At 40.1% G+C, this 16,729-nt stretch overlaps 1 protein-coding gene across 6 annotated transcripts in view; it reads right to left on the reverse strand.

Moving 5' to 3' along the window:
- ATP11C (ATPase phospholipid transporting 11C) overlaps window positions 1-16,729 on the reverse strand; it is a 185,000-nt gene that overhangs the window by 112,211 nt on the left and 56,060 nt on the right. The gene's annotated exons all lie outside the window — the stretch shown is intronic.

Below are 16,729 nucleotides of genomic sequence, written 5' to 3' on the forward strand. Positions count from 1 at the left end.
GACCCCTACAAAAAAAAAAAAAAAAAAATCCTAACAGCTAAATTGTAAGATTTTGTAGTGTCAGTGGCTATAAATCTCAGTAATAATCACCTCTGGACTGGGCTTAGTAGACTGGAGTCTGATTATCAAGATTAAAGAGCTAACCAAAACTGGCTTTGTAAATGTTTAAGTAAGGTTGGGTTGAGCAACTGTCTGTGGTATAATGCAATCCACCATATCACTTCTAAGATTTACTTTTTGCCACCTTTTTTCATTATAAATAAATAGATATATTTATTTAGGTGAATAAACACCTAACCACCCAGTTACTATTGTGAAAGTAGAAATTGGGTTCTGATGGTGACCATAAAATACAATGAAGAAATTCCTTCATTCACGCCTGGGAATAAACATTTAAAAATTTTTAAAGAGTACTATGTGAGCTGACTCACATGTTAAGAAACTTTAAGGTGATAATCATTTCTCAATGTATGCATGCATGCATGTGTGTGTACTCAGTCGTGTCTGACTCTTTGCGACCCCATGGACTGTAGCCTGCCAGGCTCTTCTATGCATGGAATTTCCCAGGGAAGAATACTGGAACTGGTTGCCATCTCCTTCTCCATTCTCAATGCATACATATATCAAGTCATTATGCTGTACACTTTAAACTTACACAATGTTGTATGTTAATTATACCTTGATATTGTTGAAAAAGCCCCAAAATAGAAAAAAAAAAAAAAAAAACAGATAAGTATATTGTAACTAAGGATTTAGGCTGCACTTCTAAAACAACATGCTCATTGTTATAGCTTCTATTTTGCACAATGTTGAGTCACATTAGTTAAAATAAACTTTGTAGTTTGGCGTGGGAAGCACATAACCTACAACTCTAGTCAGGTTCAGACCCAGACAGCATTTGAAGAGGGAAAGAATTGGTGGGAGCAATTTCCAGGTATATCTGTGACACCCTGAACTACTCTTTTTCAGCAGATTTAAAAAAAAGGGGGGGGGGAAGGGGGCCCCAAATCTAATCACTTCCACCCATGACTCTCATCCAACTTCCTTACTTTATCCTGATCCTCATACTGCTCTATGCTTCTTTCACCACCCCACATTCACGATACCAGTTCCCCTTCCCTCTCTTGCTCCTAACTCAATGGTTAAACTCTGCCCTGCAAAATCTGCCATCCTCATTAACCAAACTCTCTACATCCTTAACATCAAAAAATGTTCCCTACAAATACTTGCCTTCCCTAAGCCTTGAAAATGAAAGTCGCTCAGTCATGTCCGACTCTCTGCGACCCCATGGACTATACAGTACATGGAATTCTCCAGGCCAGAATACTGGACTGGGTAGCTGTTCCCTTCTCCAGGGGATCTTCCCAACCCAGGGATTGAACCCAGGTCTCCCTCAATGCAGGCGGATTCTTTACCAGCTGAACCACAAGGGAAGCCCTAAGCCTTAGCTCTTTTCTGATGATTCTTCCCCAGAGAGGTGAGGGGTCGGTCTCCTCTTGCCTCTCCACTGCTTGTGCAGTCCATGAATCCAATCTCCCGAAAAGCGTGTCCTCCTTTTGGGGTCAAACGATCTACAGATACAAGCTTTTACCCCCTCCTCCTCATGGACAGCATGTCTCCTGGACATTTCCCCTTACTCATTTGTGTCACTGGAGGCCTTTCCATCCCATCTCCTACCATCATTCTGTGAAATTTTAATGTCTGTGTGACAACTAACTCCATAGTCCTGTTTCATAATTTTTGGACATCATTATCTCAAGTGACCATTACTAACCTTCATCATTTCTACCAAATAGCTCTCTGGTCACTTATTGACATCAACAGCAGACTTTGAAATTTAGCTTTAAGTCCCATGCCCTATGTTTCCTCTTACCATTGCACTTAGAAATACCATCATCCATACAGACAACTCATCCAGAAACCTACCTACACTGTCAAGTCTCAGAACTCTTTTGCTCTAAGGATCTTCACCTTTGCTCTACTTTAGCCAACTGCTCTAGGCTGACAGACTGGGATTTATTAATATCACCTACTGCTTCATCTCTGACATCTCGAAGGAAAAAGCACGCTCTTAGTCTTTTAGCTCTTTCACTTCCACCATAGCTCTTTAAAACCTCTGGTCTCTTGATCCCACCTTCAGTTTCTCAAATTCCTTACCTTCACTTTTTCTATAAAGTGTTCACTCGTAGAACCTATTTCTCACCAGCTCCGTCAACTTCTTCCCAACTAGGCTTTCCACAATAGACCTACATTAAGTCCTAATTCCGGGACCAGTCTCAGAGATCACTGTCTTTATTCCTGCATGAACAAAGCTAAGAACAGTTTTGTTAAAAATCACACTAATGTGAAGTTCATGGCATTACAAAATCTTCAGTGCCACTCCATGAACGTCCTACTTGTTCTCATTGATTGTACTCTCCACTTATCCTAAGTGCCTATTTGAAAGCTTCATGACTCTCAAGTCCCATACCACACTCCTCTATGTGGGTGACCTTGCTCCTACATCTGCTGGGCACTTCTTCATACTTCCCTGTTGTGTGTGAGCATCAGGTCTTACCCTCCAGTTTTAGAAGAGGGGTTTCTTTTCTTGTTCTTGACTGATAAAGAGCTTTCACCTATGCTCCTGATCTCTATCTGCCCATCTTTTTGCACCAATAATTACTCCATCTCCCTTATACTATGAACCATTTTATTTCCACTCTCTATCTCCCCTTGGTTTTTTAGCTTTAATGTTTAAGTCCTTATTTTCTTAAACACACATACTTTTCTTGACAGTGGATCCTCTTCCAGCCTTATCTCTCTCCTTCCCAGTATAAAATAAAGCCCAGTATAAAGTAAAGTTCTTTTAGGGCAAGGACTTGGGTTTTTGTTGTTGTTGTTGTTTTGTTCCCTGGTACACCACTAACCTAGAGCAGGGAATGGCACATAGTAAAAGCTCAATAATTAGTTGCTGAAAAATGAGTCACCACCTCAGAAGAATACAGTCAGTATGTCTCCTTCCTCACCTCCTCTTTACCCTTCCAGCCCTTTCTTTGTAGGCTGGTTCCTGCCCCTACTCCCACAGGTCTAACCTGCCAGATCAAATGGACAGTTTCTAACTTAACCTCTTTCTAGCACTAACACTAAGAACCATCTTCTTTGCTTCCATGACATCACACCTCCTCTTATGTCTCTGGATACTCCTTTTGAGCTTCCTTTGCCAAATCTGCTCATCCTATTTCCCTGTATTCAGCCCTCAGCTCTCTGTCCTTCACCACTACTCATGGCATGCTCTCCCTGGGTAACCTAATCCATAGACATGGCTTTAATTACCATCTATATGATGACACCCGAAAAGTATACATCTCTAGCCCCAGACTTCTCTTCTGAGCTCTACACATGTTAACACTGAGGGCTCGGGTTCCAAAGAACAATATTAAGTTCTTTACATGTATTTATCCATTTTCTGCTCACAACCAGCTCATTAGAAAGGTGCTGTTATTACCGCCTTGCACAGATGAGGAGGCCGAGGCACAGAAAGGAGAGCAACTTACTCAAGGCCACACAGCCAGCTAGTAAGCAGTAGAGCTTCTTAACGGTGATACAAGCACCTTTCTTTTTCTTAAATAACAACTTTATTTCTATATAATCTACATGCCATGGATTTCACTCATTTAACAACAGTTTTTATTATGTTCATGGTGCTGTGCAAACACCACCACAATCTAGTTTTAGAACATTTTTATCACCCAAAAAAGAAATGTGGTACCCACTAGTAGTTATTGATATGAGCAGTTTTAAACTTTAATTTTAGGAACTGAAACCTTCTGAGAAGTAAATTTTTAAAAGAAGCAATTATAATGTGTGAAGTCAGTTAAGACAAACTGGTTTCTTTAAGTGTACATATATTATTTTTTACAACACAAAAGATTCTTTTTTGTGTGTTTAAAAAAGGAGTTTTCTACCAGGACTGGATTTACCCATATGGTACAAGAAATTCAAACAAGAAAGAGCTAAATATTCCTACAACCAGACAAATATTACAGCCTTACTGTGTTATCAGAAGGAAGACACAGTAAATTCTCACAGGAAGAACAGTAAAAAGGAGAATATCTTTAGGAGACTGTATAAGGAATGACCTCTTTTTACCTACACAACTTACATTTAATAACCATGTGTCTAATTACATGAAAAATGAAACCAATTGAATGAAGCCAGAAGAATACATAAATGGAAATTATCAACAGCATCTATGGTACAAATGAAAAGAAATTGCTTAACAGAAAATTTAAAAGGCTTTTTAAAACAGAAAAGTTCATTAGACTTTTAATGACTATAATTAGAGAAGGTATTTCCATGCTGCTCCAGGTGGAGTGACACAGCCAGAGTTAAACTGCACCACTGAAGCCAGCTTTCCTTGTGCAATAACTGCAAAGCACTACTGAGTTATTTTCGATCTAATTTGCCATTTGAAGACTTGGGATAGACCAGGAAAGAAAAATTCCATCAATTTATATGCTATACGTGATACGAGGGAAGAATCACCAGTGAAGAAAAGCATCAGTAGCCAATTTTAAGAAACAGAAGTCTTTCAAATGGCTTGCTACAAGCTCTTCCCTCTCATACATACTGTACCTAAATTGAGGTTTGAAATGTGTTACTTCAAAACATGTCAGAGGCAGATCTCATAGCTCCTAATAACCCTGAAACCATCACTGGTGTGAAAAGCTCTTTATTTCCATCTGGGATAAAGGTATGAACTCATTTCTTGGGGCTGCGAAGACTCTCTGTTCAATTCATACATCATCAATCAAGCGCCTACTATGCCCCAGACTCTATCTTCAGTGCTGGCAAGCAGATGTAATCCTTTGCTTCACAGTTAAGTGTAGGTGGGGGGGGGGTGTGGGGGAGGCAAAATATGAGACTATGATAGTAGAACAGCCTGGATTAATCAGATTGTTCTGTTTTTAGACCAAGTATTCCAAACTTTTATTCTAAACAACATGGTGAGTTCAGCTGCAAAAACCATGTGGGTCATGGCAGGGAGAAAGAGAACAGTTTCAAAGGAAGTTGAAGGGGGCAAGGGTAGGTCTGAGAAGCATAAAAGTATTCTTTCACTTACTAACTAATTCATTCCACAAATATTTTGCAAGGACTGATGATGAAGCTGAAGTTCCAGTACTTTGGCCACCTGATATGAGGAGCCGCCTCACTGGAAAAGACTGATGTTGGGAAAGATTGAAGGCAGGGGAAGGAGGCAACAGAGGATCAGATGGTTGGATGGCATCATCGACTCAATGGACATGAGTCTGTACAAACTCCAAGAGATAGTGAAGGACAGGGAAGCCTGGTATGCTGCAGTCCACGGGGTTGCAGAGTTGGACACAACTGAGCGACTGAACAACAACAACCTACTATGTCAGGCTCAGAAGCTAAAAAGAATCTGCCCAATCTCCAAAAGAGGTTTTGGTTTAGTGAGCACAGTAAATGAACACTGACATTGCATGCTGACAACTGAGATGAGAATCAATATCATTGTTGCTGTTGTTAATGGTTAATAACTATTTAGAATTTACCACATGCAAGGTACCTTTCACGGAGAAGGCAATGGCACCCCACTCCAGTACTCTTGCCTGGAAAATCCCATGGACGGAGGAGCCTGGTAGGCTGCAGTCCATGGGGTCGGAGTCGGACACGACTGAGTGACTTCACTTTCACTTTTCACTTTCATGAACTGGAGAAGGAATGGCAACCCACTCCAGTGTTCTTGCCTGGAGAATCCCAGGGACGGGGGAGCCTGGTAGGCTGCTGTCTATGGGGTCGCACAGAGTAGGACACGACTGAAGTAATTTAGCAGCAGCAGGTATCTTTCAAAGCATTTCATATGTATTAAGTCATTTACTTCTGAAAACAACCTGATAAAGTAAGCAGTTATTAGTTTTCCCATTTTACAGAAGAGGAAATTGAAGCACAAGATTATATGACTTAGTTTAGGTCAGGTGGACTTCCCTGGGGGCTCAGACGGTAAAGCGTCTGCCTATAATGTGGGAGACCTGGGTCCAATCCCTGGGTCAGGAAGATCTCCTGGAGAAGGAAATGGCAACCCACTCCACTATTCTAGCCTGGAAAATCCCACAGATGGAGGAGCCTGGTAGGCTACAGTCCATGGGGTCGCAAAGAGTCACACGTGATTGAGCGACTTCACTTTCACTCAGGCTTCCCTTGTAGCTCAGTCGGTAAAGAGTCTGCCTGCAATGCAGGAGACTTGGGTTCGATCCCTGGATCAGGAAGATCCTCTGGAGAAGGAAATGGCGACCCACTCCAGTATTATTGCCTGAGAATCCCATGGTCAGAGGAGCAGGCTACCGTCCATGGGGTCGCAAAGAGTTGGACACAACTGAGCAACTAAGAGCACAAACAGATGAGTGACTTTCACTTCACTTCACCACTTCAGGTGGCTAAAAAGGAACAGAGCCAAGATCTGCATACTGACTGACCTTCAAGCTTGAATCCTTAATCCCAATACCATACTATCTTAAATAAAGGTAAAGATCAAGATTATGTAATCCTGGATAATAATCCTCACAACAGAGCTATGAAGTAGGTTTCATCATCCCCACTTTAGAGAGGAGGAAACTGAAGGACAGAGAGGAGAACTAAATCACTTGAAGTCCTCCAGCTAAGCAGCAGAGCCAGAATACAAATACACATCAGCCATAAATCTTTTTATAGATCAGAAACGTGAGCTCTAATCTAACTTTACACTGGGAAAGTAAACCACTATGTATACACTTCTTCCAGAGTAGCAGTATCATACTGAAATATACTCCAGTTCTTAAAATGCCTTAGGCACAGAGTACCTTGGGGAGCAACTTCGGCAGCATCCATGTCTGAATTAAACAGTTACCACAGAAAATAATAATTCTTGAGGACTAGCAATTCGTACTGCACGAAGAGAAGACAAATAGGACATAGGACTGACATTACAGTTTTGTTGGTAGTAGAGTTGGGTCTGATACAATTACACACTGTGCCACACAGAGAATTGTTCAGGGAGAAATTCTGTTACTTGTGAACTTTAATTCCAAACTGATTTTATCTATTAAGTCTACCACATAGGAAAATGCATTTGTTTGCATCATTCCTGAGAAGCATATAAAATAGCACTCATCAGAGCCACACAGCAGCCTGAGTCACATGCAAATACTAAGATGCTCTATTTAAATGTAAACAACTTACATTACATACAAATACTGCTTCTGAGTTAGAAGAGAAACTAGAAAAATTTTATTAATGGAAAATGCAACATTTCCAAAAAGTCTGAAGCCTTAAGAAAAAAACATTCCTCAAAGTGTTTTTTAAGAAAAAATATTAGCAAAAAAAAGTATTTTAGAATAACTGAAGCATATGTAATTGTGTTAAGGATTCTTTACCTATCTAAAATAATTTCCAATTTATAATACATAAAAATGAATCACAGTGTATGTCTAATATAAATATTAAACTATAGTTTTACAACTATTAAATTTACTCTGCTCTTCGAATACAGGACTTCTTACCTACGAATCATACTACAAGTTTATTAACTTTAAGAAATCCAAGGTTGTTTTAACACTATGCCAATTTGTGAAAAGTAGTCAAAACTTCCCTAAAGAACAAATTATCAACATTTGAGATGAACAATAATGGTACGATTTCTTATCCAAGTGTGTGACTGACACAGATAGTGGGGGCGGGGGTCAAGAAGACCTTGGATCAAAACCCCAGCCCTGCTGTTTACTAGCAAGGTATGTCGTATTTGGCAATTAAACTACTATGTGCCTCAGTGGAGACATACTATATTCCTATAAAGATTAAACAAAATAACATATATATAGTGCCTAACATAGTTGGAACTCAGTAAGTGTTAATTTCCATCACCACTACCCACGCCTCTATTTTCTGAAAAGAGTAAGGAACAAATATTAAATACTACTTTTGCCAGATGGAGCTTAGTACACATAGTTTCACTTTCCAAGATACAAAAATGAGTGGTTTTCTGCCTTTCTGCATCAGATTTTGGGAAAGTGACTAAGATGCCAACCCTATGTAGATGTCAGTCTTCATAAGCCTAGACCAATTTCCTTCCTGGCTGCAAAAGATGGAGGGCTCTGAAACTCATAAAAATGAAACAAGGAGGTAAAAAGGATGTCAATAGAGACAGATCTACTAGATCAAGCCCAGCCTTAAATTATATGATAGTAACAATATTCCTCAAAAAGTGAAATCTGCATGGGCTTACTGCTCTAATAAAGGTTGAAGTCCCAAAGTTCCCATTTTTGTCTAAAATGTTTATGGTTTTCCTTTAGATATTCACATATCTAATTTAAACAAGCTGTTGTAATATTTATTAAAAATCGAAAACACTAATATAAAGATAGAATAATACTGTTGAAAAATCTGTTTTAATTCCATTTACACGTTTATTTCACAAAGATTTGATTCTTTCAAGCAATAACACACTAAGTTATGGAAATGCAGACACTGAGCACCTTTTCATGTGCTTATTGGCCAGATGTATATATTCTTTGGAGAAATGCCTATTAATATCCTTTGCCCAAAATATTGAAAAGATACTCAATATTGCTAATTACTGGAGAATGCAAATCAAACTACAATGAGGTATTACCTCCACACCCACCAGGGTTCACTGGTGGCTCAGTGGTAAAGAACCTGCCTGCCAATGCAGGAGACACTGGTTCGATCCCTGGTCCAGGAGGATCTTACATGCCTCAGGGCAACTAAGCCCATGCTCCACAACTATTGGGCCTGTGTTCTACAGCCCAGGAGCCACAACTACTAAAGCCTGTGCACCCAAGAGCCTGTGCTCCACAACAAGAGAAACCACTGCAATGAGAAGCCCTCACACCACAACTAGAAAGTAGCCCCAGCTTACCGCAACTAGAGAAAAAAGGCTGTGCAACCAAAAATAAAATAAATAAATAAAATTATTAAAAAGAAATACTTGTGTGATCTGAGACAGGCTGGGACCTGGGACCTTTTAGTGCACTGCTGCAATGCTTGCACCTGTACATACTGCTCCTCGAGCAAAACACACAGAAACTATATGGGACTAAAAGTAACTGCATGCATGCACACCTGGGGCAAATTCTGCACCTCAAAGATACACAGAGACAAAAAAAAAAAAAAAAAAAACAACCCACAACCGACTGTCACTTTTGAAGAGCCTGGAGCAAAAACAGGGTACTGAGCGTGCTCCCTGTACACAACACCACCTAAGTCACCCCTCTGGTCTGACCCCTGGACACACCCCTACCCTCACCCCATATAAGGGCACAAGCTAGCCCTCTTTCAGGGACAGGGCAAGCAACAGGGAACCTGTTGTTTGTTGTGGCTCCCCGCTGCTGCAGCAGGGCCCCAATAAAGTTTTGCCTGAATTTCTTGTCTGGCCTCTGATCAATTTCTATTGATTAGGGAAGGCCAAGAACTCTGGTCTGTAACAATTTTACAAACAAGAGTAAATAAAATATAGACAGATGTTTATTAACAGCATTGTTTAAAAGAGTAAAAAAAAATTTAAAATTAAATAATCCAAATATCCATCAGGAAGGGACTGTTTAAACTAACTGTGAAATATCCAAACAATGGACTATTGTGCAACAGTCAAAATATAGGAGTAGCTCAGTATATACCAATATGAAATTATTTCTAACATACATCAAGTAAAAAAACAAATTAAAGAATATGATATATTGTATGATTCCAATTGTATATATAAAGATATATGTGCATGAGCATAAATGTATGAGCATATGTGTGTGTGCACAAGTGTACATATGCTTCAATAGACATAAAAACAATTTGAACACCCAGAGAAAAATTTAACAGTGGTTACCTCTGGGGAATAGGGTTGTAAATGAAGCAGGGATATAAACTTTTTTATATGTTCTGTAGCTTAAAAAAAGTTTTAACCAAATATAAAACTTCTCAATTAAAAAAATCTTGATAACTGTCAAATTTTTTTCAGTCATACCTATCCTAGTTACATATAAAATGTAATTGAGAGAATCTGAATTAAAATAAATCACTCCTATTGATATTAGGACTAGACAGATATGGATTTGAATTTTAAGTTTTTATAAAGCTCACTTCAGTCCCTGTTTGGCTGACACAAATTGAGTATTTTAAGACAACTCAAACAATCAAAATACAGGAGTGTTATCTTAATACAGCAAAAAAAAAAAAAAAACTTACTTCAATCACAGTTAATGTTCACAGCATCTGAAAGATTCCACATCAAGCTTGATCATATGATCAAATATATGATTTGTGTCAATTCTGAAGAAAATGTGACACCCTGAAAAAACTTTAAAGATTGACTGTATAGATTCACACTTTCAACAACCATTTATTGAGCACCTACTATGTATTAAGCAATCTGTTAGGAACCAGATACTATGATAAATACTACTAATGGAAACATGTATAAAATACTCCAGGGAATTCCCTGGCAGTCCAGTGGTTAGGACTCCATACTTTCACTGCCCAGGGCATGGGTTTGATCCCTGGTCAGGGAACTAAGATCTCACAAGCCCCCCAAGTCCCCCTACCAAAAAAAATCTCTAATGGGCACAGAGCTGGGAGAGATTCATTCTGTCCAGGTTGTCAGGGAAGAGAGCTCTAGGACAGCTTCACTGAAGAAGCCACACTTGAGCAGGTCTATATCAGCAGGACTTCATCAGAGAACGGGAACAGAGGCAACTCCAGAGAGAGCGGAAAGCAGGAGCAAATGCCTGGAAGTATCTAGCAAACCCTAGAGGCGTCCGAGCCTGTGAATAACCCAGTATGGCCAGAAACCGGGTACTGCGGCGAGGAGGAGTGGTTAGCGAAAGGAGACTAGAAAGGAAGGCCTGAGGACACCTGTGAAGGAATCTCAGCGCCCTTACCTAGGCTGCAGCATAGAGGTAACTGGATAGGCAAGAGTAACAATTTTAAAAAGCACGCTTTTGATTAAGAACTGTAAGAAAATAATTACTTGAAAAGTCATGATAACGGTTATTTTGGAAGGAGGGAAGGCTTATGATCTACCTGGATGGAGATTTTAAACATGCTTGCCCTGTAGTATTGTGTGTGTGCTCAGCTGTGTCTGACTCTCTGCAACCCCATGGACTGTAACCCACCACATTCCTCTGTCCATGGGATTCTCCAGGTAAGAAATACTGAGAGTGGGTTGCCATTTCCCTCTCCAGGGCATCTTCCTGACCTAGGGATCAAACCCATGTCTCTTGTGTCTCTTGCACCGGCAGGCAGTTTCTTTACCTCTAGTGCCACCTGGGAGGCCCAGCTTTCTATTTGTTCTATTAATTTTTGAGGATGATACTGAAACTCCAACTAAAAATCTTAATTTAACTACTTAAAAAAATACCTGTAATATATAGTGGAACTATATGTAACTTTGCTCTGTATTTTCCAAGTTTCCTGTAAATGTGTTATCACACTTTCATAATTCAAAAAAAAAAAAAAAGAGATGTGTATAAACATACATAAAGGAGAAGCTCTTTAGTGAAATCAATAACTCAGCAGTCAAAGACAGAAGTAAATGGCTAATATACCAAGTGAACTATTCCACTAAAAGGGAAGAAAAGATCTGTAAGGCAATGGCTGTTGGGTCAAAGAGCTTCCCAACCTGATGAACAAAAGTCAAAGGAGGGGACTGTACCATGCAGCCCCGTTACATTCATGTGTCTGGGGCATATTAGGTATACGTAACCTACAGAAGAATTATAATAGAAATTTGAAGGTGAGAGAGATGGGCCAATGAGAAAGAGAAGAAAGGTATTCCCTATTAGGTCAGAGCACAGTGGAGGAGTAAGCGATTTTACTTATGTAAAAGCCAAAATGAACTGTTCTTACTTGAGAAGAGTTGGATACCAGCAACTGTGTGAGAGAGATTAATTACAGAATGGGCCAGAAAAGCCCATGACCCTAGAGAATAGGCCCTCACCAACTTTTAAAATATGCACCTAGAAATATTAAGATTTTTACCCTTACACCCTAGCTTCTTTAACTATGAAAAAGTGAAAGTGAGTCACTCAGTCATGTCCGACTCTTTGTGACCCCATGGACTGTAGCCCACCAGACTCCTCTGTCCATTGGGATTCTCCAGGCAAGAATACTGAAGTGGGTTGCCATTTCCTTCTCCAGGGGATCTTCTGGACCCAGGGATCGAACCCAGGTCTCCCACATTGCAGGCAGACTCTTTACCGACTAAGCCACCAGGGAAATTACTCTTCAACTATATAATAATAATAAAACCTAGCTACCATTTATTGAACAAATACTCTATGCCAGGCACAGTCCAAGCCCTCAGCATATCTACTTGGTGGAACCCTCACAGTGAGCTCAGGATGTAGGTGCCAACATTATCCTTTTCTTACAAATAAAGAAACGTGCATCCTTTCAAGTGGCACCTATGGAGAAACAAGACATGAGGGAGAATACAGAGGACAGAACTGGGCCTGGGCAAAAAGGAGTGCCTGCCTCATACGTAGTCCAACCCAAGTCACCAGGGCAAAACATTACATACGGATTAGGAGCTAAACCTCCCGTTGCTAATAAAGAGTGATTTTTGAAACCTTATCCTTGGCATGTCTACCTCCTCTGGCAACATGTAGCAGAGGCAGGCGGTTGGTAGTGACACTGAGATTTGGGATCCTGGCCAGCTCCCTGTTTCCTTTCATCAGAAATATGGCCAACATCTGGCAGCTTCAGCAAATGTCAAAATGAATGAGTCTCCACTAATTCATATGTTACAAACTGGATTGTCAAAATTGGTCCAATTCCATTATGGAATTACAGTTCAGCTGCACTAAACACTAAATACCTATGAGCCATTAGGTGGGCCTTTTAAATCTCTTTGCTCTATGGAAATTTCTATTCTGGTAGCAGTTGTAAGAGATTTGATCTTTATCATACTCTTCCTGGCAGCAGTAAAATTCCATTTCCATCAACACCGTTTCCTCTCAGGAAAGAAATCTCTCAGGAAATACTCAAAACATTGTTTTTAACAAAGTTCTCAAATATGAATCATTTTCAACTGCCAGGAAAAAAAACCTGCCCCCACTGTTTTGCATCATAATATACTTTCCCTAAAATGACAGTTTTGGGGCAAGACATACTTATTTGACTTGGCTCAAACAGTTCACTCTGCCTTAACTATCTTCTCCCTTATTTCTGCTTGTCCAAGTCCTACCAACTCATTCATTGCTTCAAAAGATTATTCCCTGAACACCTACTAGTTTTTCAGATGGCAGGGGTTCAAGTAAGTGTATCAAAAATTAACAAGGCAGAGATTTGGGAATGATCACTGTAGACAGTGGGCCCATCATCTGACATGCTGAGAATTTCTTTCAAGGAAAAGTTTCCTAGAAGAGAAAACATTTAAAGTTGGTCCTTTAAATACAGGCAGGAGGAATTCAACGCAAGAGGAAAGGCACTTACAGAGGCTAAGAGGAATGCCTCCAATGACAGGGTGCACAATTGAGCTGCTACCTCAGAAATTCATCCTAATGTTTGTGCCAAAGGCCCACTTCCAATGGGTTGCACCTGACCAATGACTGAGCACAGCAGGGGCAGGACTGTACTGACCTTTGGACTTTGGGACTCCCCAAAGGCTTTTCTGAACCTCCCTTCAACTGTACAGCAGTCTAGACAGCTTTCACCCAAGCTACTCGGTCTCCTCTTCACTAGGGGTCAGACTTGCATCATGGACTGGCATCATGGGCACGCCCACCTTTCCCATCCCCTCATCCTGTCACATCTCTCACACAGGCGGTTGGTTATAAAATCCTTGTCTGTTTCATCCTAAATTTCTCCTTCTAAGAGGACTCAGACTAACACAGCATTCTAGACAGAGGGCTCAGCATGAGTAACCAAGAGGCATGAAAAATCAAGGTGTGCTCCGAGCACCTAAAAATATTAAGATTTTACCCTCACACCCTTGCTTCTTCTATTGTATAATAATAATAAAATACGCTATGCCAGGCACAGTCTAAGCCCTCAGAATGCATTCTAGTTGAATCCTCACAGCAAGCCCAGGATGGAGGTGCTGATATTGATCCCCCTATTACAAATGAAGAAACCTGTGTCCCTTCAAGTGACACCTGTGGAGAAACAAGACACGAGTGAGAATGCAGAGGACAGAACTGGGCCTGGGCACAAAGTTCGCCTGCCTCATTCATAGTCCAACCAAGGTCACCAGGGTATTGAGATTTGCAATCCTGGCCAGAGGAGTGGGTATGGAGGAAGAAGCTGGAAAAATAAGAGAAGGCCTTTTCTGTCCTGCTTGGACTTGGGCCTCTGAGAAACAGGGAACCATCAGAAAATTTTATGGGAAGGACATGTGCTTTCAAAAGACTCTCTTGCTGGCAGAACGAAGAATGGACTGGAGGAAACAAAATGGAATCACGTCTATGTTCCCATCTTGTTTTGTTGGCTTGTCAGGTCTAAAGAGTAGAATACTATTCTTTGGTTTGTTTCGCCTTAATCTTTATGTCCCTATAATGATTAGAAAAGTATTTAACACAAAGTCAAACTCAAGAGGCTGCACCAAATCTACCAGCCTGGCCACACCTCACTGTGCTGTGCTTAGTCACTCAGTTGTGTCCAACTCTCTGCGACCCTATGAACTGTACCCCACCAGGCTGCTCTGTCCATGGGATTCTCCAGGCAAGAATACTGAAGTGGGTTGCCATGCCCTCTTCCAGGGGATCTTCCCAACCTAGGGATTGAACCCAGGTTTCCCACATTGCAGGCAAATTCTTTATGGTCTGAGCCACCAGGAAGGCCTCTTACCTCACTACCCAACATTTTAATTAAAACTGTCCCAAAAGTTTAATGACCAGCCTTTGAACATTCCTCCTTGGACGCTGGAAGTCTCTAACCAGTCTAGAAAGGTAAAGTTACACATATGAAATGCAGAAGGTCTTCTCCAAACTATCTCCATGAAGCTACTTGTTTCATGAACTCTCTCTGAAGCTGTCATCAGTCACATTTGTTGATACTAATTGTGGGGGCAAAGGTAGTCATTAAACATTTAGTTTTCAAACAGTTTACTAGGTCAATAAAGTTTAGAGAGCCAGATCAGGCTTAAGGGCCAGAGGTCTTATGCAAAGAACACTGGAAAAAATTCAAAATTGGGTTCTGGGTACTGGCGCAATATCCAAAGGTGATCTTTGGGAAAACATATCCCTTAGGTCAATTTTTTCATCATAAAGTAAAAATAAGACCTACTGTACTTAAGGTGTAAATTAAATTAGAAGTTGTGGTTAAGATGCAGGTGCTTTGACAATATGTAATATGTAAAATACTATGTATCATATAAATATGTAATATGACAATACAGTAATATGTAAAACACTTCATTTTCACTTAAAATGTGTTAAGAGGATAGATCTCAAGAGTTCTTAACACATGCATACAAATAAACATAAGGCAGGAGGAGACTTTCTTGGAGATGATGGATATGTATATTATCCTGATTGCGGTGATAATTTCAAGGGTATATGGATATGTTTAAATCCATCAAATTGTATAAATTAAAAATGGGCAGTAGCACTCTGTATAACAATCACACCTCAATAAAGTTGTTTTTTTAAAAAAGAGGACTACTGACTGCCAATCCTGATTTGCAATAACACCAAGGGATGGTATGATATTATCCCCCAAATTCTCAAAATACAATTGATCTTCCTTTCCTTTTGTCTGTCAAACAGCATTTTCAGTTGGAAGTGTACGGCTAGGAAATCAAAGAATAATGAGAATCAATTCCCAAAAGGCTATGGATTGGTGATACTAGAGCCAAAAACCCTCCTTAGGTGTGGGCAGTAGAAAGCTCACTGGATGACAGCCTGATGTCCTTTCTCAAGTGTCAGCCTTTTTCTCACTGCTACCTCCTGACCTGACTGACGAAATACAGAAGAAGCTGTTGGGCTCTACTTATGATAACCAAAATAACTTTACCAAAAAAAGGAATCATTACCTCCAAACAGCCTGAAGTGGTTTTTGTCAGAGAAGAGAGTTTTGATGACTCAGAAACTTGTCAGATCTGCATGAGCGAAGGGACTCAAGCTGGCTAACATTGGTTGGCTGCTCATGTAAAATCAAAGTGGTCTCTCCAGTACTCGGGGCCGAGACAACCACTTCCAGATCACATGTACAGACACACATGCACGCAATCATTTCCAAAGCCCAAAGCATTCAGCAGGAGGTTTTAATCAAACTTGCAAACTGATTTAGTAAAGTGAGTATTGTTTTGACTTGGGATGTGGGTAAAAAGTAGAGGAAACCAAGTCCATTCTTTAAAAAAAAAAAAAAAAAAAGACTTGTTCTAGGCTATTTTGGCAAAAGAATTAAACTACATAAATCACTTTCCAAAACCAAATTATTTCCAGTTATAAGGTGCGTTTAATGGTAGGAAATCAGTAATGAGGATAGTAATGGACACCAACATATTGAGCACATTCTATGTGCATGGCACTTTATTCTTCTTAACAACCCAAGTTAACAGTCTACAATTCAAATAATAATAATTTTAAAAAAGAGTCTCAGAGATATAAATGTGCCACAAATCAAATAAATGACAGAGATATGATGCAAACCAAGATATCTAAAAATGTCCAGGTTTTTAGATGGCAATGAAAGGTGGTGGAACATTTCTCCCTTTCCTAATCTCAATCAGTCTCTCCTCCAC

The sequence above is a fragment of the Bos indicus genome, chromosome X, assembly GCF_029378745.1.
Source record: "Bos indicus isolate NIAB-ARS_2022 breed Sahiwal x Tharparkar chromosome X, NIAB-ARS_B.indTharparkar_mat_pri_1.0, whole genome shotgun sequence".
In the NCBI taxonomy this organism is placed as follows: domain Eukaryota; kingdom Metazoa; phylum Chordata; class Mammalia; order Artiodactyla; family Bovidae; genus Bos; species Bos indicus.